The sequence below is a fragment of the Ovis canadensis genome, chromosome 1 (genome assembly GCF_042477335.2).
Source record: "Ovis canadensis isolate MfBH-ARS-UI-01 breed Bighorn chromosome 1, ARS-UI_OviCan_v2, whole genome shotgun sequence".
Lineage (NCBI taxonomy): Eukaryota > Metazoa > Chordata > Mammalia > Artiodactyla > Bovidae > Ovis > Ovis canadensis.
Genome location: NC_091245.1, coordinates 70408856 through 70419544, shown reverse-complemented (window position 1 = coordinate 70419544; position 10689 = coordinate 70408856).

Below are 10689 nucleotides of genomic sequence, written 5' to 3'. Positions count from 1 at the left end.
TATATGCACCTATTGAAGGTGAGTAACAAATTCGGCTGTTTCTAGTAGCCAGTGAGAAAAGTAAAACCTGAACCACAGTGAGGTGTCTCTTCACACTTTATGATGGCTATTAAGACACATTAACAAGTGTTGGTAAGGGTATGGGAAAATTGGAACACTTGTCCATTGCTACTGGAAATGTAAAATGGTGCAACAATTGTGGGAAAGTTTTGTCAGTTCCTCAGAAAAGCTAAACATAGACTTACCATATGATCCAGCAATTCCACTTCTAGATAAATATTCAAAATAAGCCCTCAAACATACTTGTACAACAGTGTTTATAACATCATTTTCACAATAGCAAGAAGATAGAAATGACAAATGACAACAGATGAGTGGGTAAATAAAATGTGGTATACACATGTAATGGACTATTATTCAACTATAATAAGGAATAATTTTTTTTTTTTTCATGCCATACCTTGTGACTTGCTGGATCTTAGTTCCCCACCTAGGAATTGAACCTGGGCCCCAGCAGTGAAAGCACCTAACCACTGGACCAAGAGGGAAAACCCTAGGAATGGAATTCTGATACATACTACAATATGGATGGCTTGAAAAATGCTAAGTGAAATAAACCAGACACGTAGTGTATTTCCACCAATCCAAAGTACCTACAGTAGCAGATTTATAGACATATACCAGTATTTTTGTACTTGGCCCACATATCTAATGTGTAGACATCAACCATGGGATGGGGGAAAGGGGAATTACTGTTTAATGGATACAGATCTTCTGTTTGGGATGATGAGAAAGTGCTGGAAATGAATAGTAGAGATAGTTGCACAACACTGCATGTATTTAATGCTACTAAATTGTACACTTAAAAATGGTTGACATAGGGACTTCCCTGGTGGCGCAGTGGATAAGAATCCACTTGCCAGTGCAGGGGACACCAATTTGGTCCCTGGCCTGGGAGGATTCCACATGCCACGGAATAGCTAAGCCTGTGTGCCACAGCTGCTGTACTCTAGAGCCCGTGAGCCACAAATACTAAGCCTGTGTGCCAAAGTACTGAACCCTGTGTGTGTAAAGACTGTGCTCCTCAACAGGAGAAGCCACTGCAATGAGAAGCTCGCACACTGCAATGAAGAGTAGCCCCAGTTTTCCGGAACTAGGGAAAGCCCACACAAAGCCAGAAGATCCAGCACATCCAAAAATAAATAATTTTTTTTAATGGTTGAAATAGTTTTTTAAAAATAGGCATGTTGAGGACTTAGAGTTGGCTTATAAGTTAATATGTTTAAGTGAGGATATATATAGGAGGGAAAAAACCTAAGAGTCATAAGATTTGCAATGCCCATGAAATAAGGTTTTTAGGTGTGGAGTTCTGACACTAGACTGTGACTCAAGCTTTGTGTCGATGAAACCTGGACAAGTCACAGACGTTGGTGGCTTCCTTACTGCTCCCGGGTCACCAGACTCCTGGGTCCTTTCCCTTCCTGCAGTGGCCATTGGCCACATTTCACATTCCACAATCCTCACTCCCTATCTCCATTTGAACTCTGTTCACGTATCAGCTGCGTAGGAGGCTGCTTCTGACCCTTCCTTTCTAAAAGCCCCTTCCCAGCTTTATTTTTCTCCATTGCATTGATAACTATCTATGTATTTTATATTCATTTGTTTTTATTCATCTGCCCACACTAGAGTGCAAGCTTTATGATTTTTGTCCCTGTCCCCAGAATTCAGGACGACGTCTTAGCTCACGATACATGTTTATTGAGTGAGTGAATGAATAGTTGAATAAATCACTGTACCTCAGTTTGTTCACTGTTGAAATGGGATAAACATCTGCAAAATACAAATGTCAGTGGAAAACCCAGAATCTCAGTGTACCCAGCCTGACTTCAGAGTCCTCTAATTACTGAATAACTGCTTCAGCAAAAGACATCCACCAGGCACTGTTGAGGAGGCAGAACCAGACCACCTTCGGTCCTCACACGTGGTAGGAGAGATAGAATAAGTACAGATACAGTGCTGCTGGAGGTCAGAGATTACGTCCGACTTGTGAGAAAGGGCCTGCTTCATGCCCCTTCCTCACTCTCTGCCATCCCAAAGCCCCACCCGGCACCAGGGCCAGGCCTGTGATCCCTGCTACTACTGTGAATCCCATCGGCTCCTGTCCAATGACTTGCTCTCACCCAGACACTAAGTTCTCCTGATCAGGGACTTTGGCTTCATCTCTTCCGCACTCTAGACTTTACCAAGGATGTCTAGAAATGAAGAATCATAAGCCAGAGTGGGGGATTTCAGGCCCAGAGTATTTTTTTATATCCTGAGTTGACTCTTACAAACTAGCTGCTGCTGCAAGGGATCTTCTTCAGGCTGTCCTCAGTAAAAGGAAGAGCAGGGCCAGGTGGAAGGAGACTGGTTGACTTTCAAGATGTTTCTCTGATTTTTTTTTTTTTTAAAGGAAATGCATACTGAACACATGAGAGACTCCAAGGCTGAGAGGTGCTGTGGCAGTTGAGATGCACCTGGGAGCGCCTAACTGTTCCCTGCCTCTGCCGCAGGGGGTGGGCCAGGCAGCCCCTGCCCACAGCCCGCCTCAGCATACTGACCAGAGCCACCCAGCAAGTCACAGCTCCCTGTTTCCTCCCCTGCCAAGGACTCTTTCTCTCCAGGCAAAGGCTGTCCTGGTCTCTGGTGTCTTCTCTGACATGCCCACCCATGTCTGGTCTACGGGACCCTCCTTGGTGTTCACTGTACTTCTATCTTCAAGGCACCATTGTGTGTGGACCTGCCTAACCCCAGCCAGGCTGATGCTTCTCTGTGGGTAGAAGAGCCAACAGCTGTTCCCCAGAGCCTTGCACTGTCTCTCTCTTTTGTACGTCTCAAAATCCAGCTTCCTCTATCCTTGTGCCTGGTGCTCAGGACTGGGCCAACTACACTCCATTTACAAAGAGAGTTTTAAAACTTTGGGTGCATGAATAAATATTTTTCTCTGCAGCCTTTTCACAACAGATAAACTTCTGGTCAGGCCTAAGCTGTCAGTTTAAAGGAGTCTCTGAGCTGCCAGACTTCTCTGGTGGCTCAGATGGTAAAGCGACTGCCTGCAATGCGGGAGACCCGCGTTCGATTCCTGGGTCGGGAAGATCCCCTGGAGAAGGAAATGGCAATCCACTCCAGCACTCTTGCCTGGAAAATCCCATTGACGGAGGAGCCTGATAGGCTACAGTCCCTGGGGTCACAAAGAGTCGGACACGACTGAGTGACTTCACTTTCACTGAGCCACTTACCTCCCCCTGCCTCATCACCCCACTGAGCCGCTGCCAGAACTGCAGAAGCCAGCTTCCAGGAGAGGAGGTGGAAACCCCAATGGTGAGGAGTTGTGATGGTCAGCATAAATTTATAAAGGAAAAGTGTCGGGCATTCCCCTGCCCCCCGCCCCAATTAATGCCTAGTCAATTCAAAGGCGAAGGCCAGGTACAGCTCTGCCCTGTTCCAGCAAACTGCCTTCCAGTTGGGCTCTGAGGAGGGTTGTCCCTGGCAGGCAGTGCCCCGGGGCAGTGCTGGGATTTGAGTAATCACAGGCCCAAGTTGGGTGTGTGGGAAGGTGTATTGTTTGGCCTGGCTCATAGCCCTTAACACTCTGCAGCTATTTTAAACAGATCCCACAACCTTTTATTTGCTTCACTAATTTCTCTAAAATAGAATTGTTTATTTGTGGGTCAAAATTGGAGAAGCTTCTTATTCATCACCAAACTGCTCTTTGATGAGACTGGAGAATACATAAGCCCCAGAGCCCAGAAGGACTTGGAACTGAGTCAGTACTCAATCAACATTAGCTAACAGCGAGACCGTGTGTGGCTTCTCTGAATCCCCAGAACCAGAACAGGCCACTCAGTAGTCATGGATTTGCATGTTCCTTCATCTGCCCTGACCTTCCCTGGTGGCTCAGATGGTAAAGAATCTGCCCACAATGTGGGAGACCTAGGTTTGATCCCTGGGTCGGGAAGATCCCCTGGAGAAGGGAATGGCAACTCACTCCAGAATTCTTGTCTGGAGAATTCCATGAACAGAGAAACCGGGCAGGCTAATCGCAAAAAAGTCAGACACACTTTCTCCTGCCCTGACTTCTCATCTGTCCTCCAGTTCTCTATTTTCACTGTCTAAATGGTATTTCCACATAAATACGTTTGAGGTGATGGGCCAACACTGTTTCCTAATTTCTGCCAGTGGTGGTAATTATGCTAGTTTTTGTTGTTGTTATTAATACGTGGCCTAGAATCTCATGGCTTACAGTGTTAGGTCTCGCTCATGCGAAATGTCCATCGAAAGCTGGCTGCAGCTCTGCTCTCCATTGGTTTGTTTATGCTTTCCCTAGCTGCAGTGAGCGGGGGCTACTCTCTAGTCGTGGTGCCGTGGCTTCTCTTGTTGCAGAGCACAGGCTCTAGAGCATGGGCTTGAGGAGCTGTGGCTCATGGGCTTAGTTGCCCTGAGACATGTGGAATCTTCCCGGACCACGGGTCGAATCCGTGCCCCCTTATTGGCATGAGGATTCTTAACCGCTGGACCACCAGGGAAGCCCTCTGCATTGTTTTTGCTGATGAAGCCACTTCTATTTTGAATGTTGCTGATTGCTACAGCAGAGGGGAAAGTGATATGGTGGCTCCCAAAGCTTCCAGGAAGTGATATACATCATTTTCAGCCACATTTCATTGACTAAGGTAAGTCACACAACTAAAACTTTTACAAGGAGAGGCAGTAAATATTCAGAAACATAGTATTTACTTTATCCCAGCAACTATTCTAAATACATCTTTAAAATAACAGTTTTATTGTGATATAATTCGCACATCATAAAATTTAGCCTTTCAAAGTATATGATTACATAAATTTTAGTATATACACAGTTTTTCAGTCACCACCACTAGTAATAATGGTTCACACCAATTTCAGAATATTCATATCAGTTTCAGATTATTTTCATCACTCAAAAAAAAAAAAACCCGTGCCTATTAGTGGTCTCTCTCTATTCTCTGCTCCCTCAACCCCTACTGTTAGTAGGCAACTCTTTTTTTCTGAATACTATTCCAGTATGTGAGTATACTATATTTTGTTTATCCAGTCATCAGTTGATAATGTGGGTTGTTACTAGCTCTTTGCTCTTGTGATTGATGCTGCTGTGAACATTTGTGTCCATATTTGTTTGTGAACATAGGTTTCCAGTTCTCTTGGGTATATACTTAAGCGTGGAATTTCTTTCTCATGTGGTAATTCTGTTTAACATTTTGGGGAACTACCATTCAGTTTTAAGTGTCTACAATATTTTACCATCCCACCAACAATGTGTGATGGTTCCAACTTCTCCACATTCTCAACTCTTATTACTGTCTGTCCTTTTTATTTTAGGCAGCCTAGTGAGTGTGAAGTGGTATCTAACTGAGGTTTTGATTTGCATTTCCCTAATGACTAGTGATGTTGAGCATCTTTTCAGGTGCTCATTGACCCTTTGTGTATTTTCTTTGAAAGTGTCTATTTAAATCCCTTGTCCATTTTTTTAACTGGATTGTTTGTTTTTTTATTGTTGAATTAGTAACAATACTTTGTATATTCTGCATACCAGTCCCTTATCAGACATATGATTTGCAAACTTTGTCTATTCCATTAACTATCTTTTCACTTTCTTAATGTGCTTCCCTGGTGGCTCAGAGGTTAAAGTGTCTGCCTGCAATGCAGGAGACCTGGGTTTGATCCCTGGATTGGGAAGATTCCCCTGGAGAAGGAAATGGCAACCCACTCCAGTATTCTTACCTGGAGAATCCCATGGATGGAGAAACCTGGTGGGCTACACCCCACAGGGTCGCAAAGAGTCGGACACGACTGAGCGACTTCACTTTCACTTTCAAAGCATAAAAGTGTTTAATTTTGATGAAGTCAGTTTTGTCTGTTTTTCCTTTTGTTGCTGTGTTTTTCATCTAAGAAACCATTGCCTAAGTTAAGGTAACTATGTTACAGTTTTATGTAAAGGAGTTTTATAGTTTTAGCTCTTACATTTACGTTAATGATCTATTTTGGTATGAAGTAAGAGTCAATAGTTTTTTTAAATTAATCTTTTATTTTGGAATAATTTTAGATTTGCAGTACAGTTGCACAGATAGTACAGTTCCCATATACGTTTCACCCAACTTCCCCTAATGTCTAATAGAACTATAGTACATTTGTCAAAACAAGAAACTTTAAATGATATGATAGTTTTAATGAAACTATAAACTTTATTTGGATCCTATCATTTTTTCCACTTCTATACTTTTTTTTAATTCCAAGATCTAATCCAGGATAAAATACTGCATTTAGCTAAATACATTTTTATATATTAAGTAATTTAATCCTCAACAATATAATTATCTTCCCATTACAGAGGAAATGAGAATGGCTCAGACAGTAAGGAATCTGTCTACAATGCAGAAGACCCAGGTTCGATCCCTGGGTCAGGAAGATCCCCTGCAGAAGGGAATAGCAATCCACTCCAGTATTCTTACCTGGAGAATCCCATGGACAGAGGAGCCTGGCGGACTCCAGTCCATGGGGTTACAAGGAGTCGGTTGTGACTGAGCGACCCAACACTTTCACTTTCACAGAGGAAATTAAGGCTTAAAGAGCTTAAGTAACTTACCCAAGGTTATATTGCTAGTAAGTGATGGAATTTTTCTCATCTACATTGTCAATCCAAAATTCTAGGTAAATTACGCTGCATCCTTCAGTCACCTCTCAAAGAAGGTGCATGGGAGTTGAATTTTGTGAGATGATGTTAGTCTGAAAAATTTATATTGTTTTTATTCTATTTGACTGGCACTTTGGGCAATGTGATAGACTGCTTGATGTACTCCAATATCTCAGGGTTCTGAAATTTCACCCTGGTATCTCCTGATATAGGGACTTTTTTATTCATTGTGTTGAGCCCTCCCTAGTCCCTTTCAATAGGGAGACTGATATCCTTTAGATTTGGAAATATTGTTCTTATTTCTGTGGTAATTTACTTTCTATTCTGTTAGTGGAATAGATTTCTCCTCTAATTTTCCTGTCTTTTTCTCTCCTGTTTTCCTTTCTTTGTTTTTATTTAATTATTTTTTAAACTTGGGAATATATATACATATTGTCATGTGGCCTGACTTTTTTAATTTACTTTTTTATACATATTTAAATGGCTATACATCATATGAACATTCTTTAATTTTTTTGACCAGTGTTCTTTGATTGGGCATGTGTTCCTATTAGTGCCATGAGGTTAAAGCATCTACCTGCAATGTGGGAGACCTGGGTTCGATCCCTGGGTCAGGAAGATCCCCTGGAGAAGGAAATGGCAACCCACTCCAGAATCCTTGCCTGGAGAATCCCATGGACGGAGGAGTCTGGTGGGCTACAGTCCATGGGGTCGCAAAGAGTCGGACACAACTGAGTGACTTCACTAACTAACCTGGTTTAAATAAGTTGTAACAAAATTTTGCTTCTTTATGAAATATTACTAAAAGTGGAATTCCTAGATCAGAGAATATATATATTTTAAATACATTTTTCTGGTACATTTTATCAATTTACCCTCTACAAATTAACATTCTCATTAATAATATATAAGAATATTTATTCATTTTCCTTGTAAAGCATACTTTTGGGAACATATTCTTTGTAAATAGAAACTGGTAATATTGAATACATTCAAGGGAAATTTTCCTCTCTAATCTGAGAGATTACTTTATATGTGGTAGTTTTAACATATGTTATCACTATTATGCTGCTAACCATCCTTAGAACAAATACTCTGGTTTACGTATAGAGTTATCTCTTCTCTGGCTTAACTAAGAGCATCCTTGTCATACAGCCATAATACCTAAGAGTTAGATCAGGGTGGCCAGGGCACTGAGAAGCCCAAGACGGCTAACAGCTTTGAAAACCTGGTGATTTGTCATGAGGTGAATTTCACATAAACCACTTTGGATGCAGAAAACTCAGCCAGTTTTCCTGAAAATTAAGGTTTTACCTTCTTAGTAGTACATGATTTGCTAAGGACCATTGGTTAGCCAAGAAAACCTTTGTAGGGTCAATGATGAAAAAGCAAAGATCTTCTGTAGTTTTTCTTTGCTTCAAAAGCTATTGCTAAGAAGAATCCTTATTCTTTATAGAGACATTGAAATGTTTATAGAAGAAATGATATGATATTTGGGGTTTATTTCAAAATAGATGGAGCAAGGGAGCAGTGGGTGGGGAGATAAGAGATAAAATGCAAAAAGTTTGGCCATAGATTTACTGTTGAAACTGGGTGACCGGTACTTGGGGTACATTTTACCATTCTTTCTGTATATGTTTGATATTTTCCATGAAAACAAAACAAAAACAAGGAAACCTCCTTTGCTATGGTCTTTTGGGAGAAACTGAGGCAAGCTATTAGATTTGGCAATGAACCTGATCCCAAGTCAAGATGATGGAGTGACATCCCAGATATGAGCTGGCTCAGGGAGGTTCACTTGACCCAACTCTACAAACCATGGTCAATGGCCTGGATTTTTGTAGGTCCCAAGGAAATTTTAACCAGTCATGTCCTCCCACTTTAAGCAACTGGTTAAAAAATATAAATTCAATATAGCACCCAAAGTGCTGAAAATAATCTAGGTCTTGACTTGGGTATATATCTATGTAAAAATTAACCAAGCTATAGTCTTAAGATGTGTGCACTTTCACACATGTATATATATGTATACATGTGTGTATATATGTATTATGTGTTATGTGTATATATACATATACAATATTATATAATATGTTTATAAATATTAATTATATAACAATAAAAATTTATAAAAGAGAATAAAGTATCCAAGACTTTATTTCTAGAACTGTTTAAGAATTATTGTGAATCACAAGCTCTGATCCTTATAAACAAGAGGTATTTCTGACGTGTTCCCTCTGCAAACATGATCATAGCTGGCAGAAAAGCAGCATTTATTCTGTCCTCGAAAAAGCCAGCCTAATTCAAGGGTCATCTAGTATGTTTGCTTATTAGACGGGGCAGCAAAAACAGAGTTTAAAAGTCTAGGCTTTAATATTAAATTCACTTAGGTTTGAATCCTACCAAGTAGTGGCATTACTTTGGGCAATGTTACCTCTCAACTTCAGTTACCTCATCCATAAAGTAGCAATAATAACAATAACACTGCCTACCTCATAGAGCTGTTGCAGTCAGTGAGATAAAATGTGAAAAGAACTCATAGTCAGCAACCAAAAAAAAAATGAGTTATTAACTCGATTGACAAATTTTGAGCCTGGGTTTTTCTAGGTAGTTGTACATAAGGAATAGGCAGACTTTAGACATAGTTTATCTATTATATGCAATATTATATTCCTTTGAAATTTTCTCAGGCTTTAGAGCTGTTGGCAGGAATTGGGTATGGCACCATCTGCACAAGTTCAACACAGATACACTCTATCCTGCTGCCCGCCTACTAACACTTACATTAAATCTTAAAGAATCTGAGCAATGTTTTCATAGATGAGCTTGAAAACTCCTCTCTGTTGTAAAAAACAGAAAAGCAAGCACTTTTCTATATGCAGATAAAATGAGTCATTTCAAACTCAGAGCTCATGATAAAACCTTCTTGGTAATCACTGCTGGAGAAGTTAAACATTTGTAAAATAAATTTACACTTGGTATGTATTTGGTAGGTATTTCTCATCTTCTAACTGGTTCATAATGTTAAACCAATGTTATATAAGTTTCTTTGTTTATCTCTGTATATATCATAAATACTCTCTATATATCACAAATATTTAATACAATACCCAGAGGGTAGATACGGCAGAAAGTATCCTTACTAAAAGTTTTGACTTCTGGAAATGCTTAATTAAGATTTTCTTGGGCTTCCCTAGTAGTCCAGTGGTTAAGAATCCCCCTGCCAATGCAGGGGACACGGGTCCAATCCCTGGTGCAGGAAGATTCCACGTGCCATGGAGTCACCAAGTCCCTGTGGCACAGCTGCTGAAGCCCACACGCCTAGAGGCTGTGCTCTGCAACAAGAGGAGCCACCACGATGAAAAGCCCTCACACCGCAACAGAGCAGCCCCCACTCACCACAACTAGAGGAAGCCCCCACACAGTAAGGAAAACCCTGTACAGCGAATAAAACTTTTTAATTAAAAAAAGATTTTCATGTTAACATTTTCATTCAATTTTTTTGTTAAGGTTATGTTGGAGTTGAATCTAATTAGAATTATTTGGATGGTCATTGTACTATTCTCTTTGAAGTTTTCTGTGTTGAAAGAATAAATTTGGAAAAATGTAACTTTCGCCATGTTCTATGGATGTGACCTTTTAGAGTCTAATTTGTGTGCTACAAAGACTTCAAACAATCTCCTCAGGAAAAGTCTACACCTGACTTTGGTTTTTTCTTGTAGATGAGAAAAGCCTTTTACTCAATCAGTGGTCCTTAGGTACCTCAGCTTTCACAATAGGTCAAACTCTACCCTTGAATTGTCTGTTAAGGCATGTGTGTCTGAATTGAGACAACTCAGGATTTACAGTCCAGGATTAGGTTGGGAATATAATCTCATCTTGTCACCCAGTATTTATTAAAAACTCAGTAGGGAGAAGCAGTTTTCAGGAAGTGCATGGTGCATGCGTGCGTGCTCAGTCGTGTCTGACTCTTTGCCTCTTCG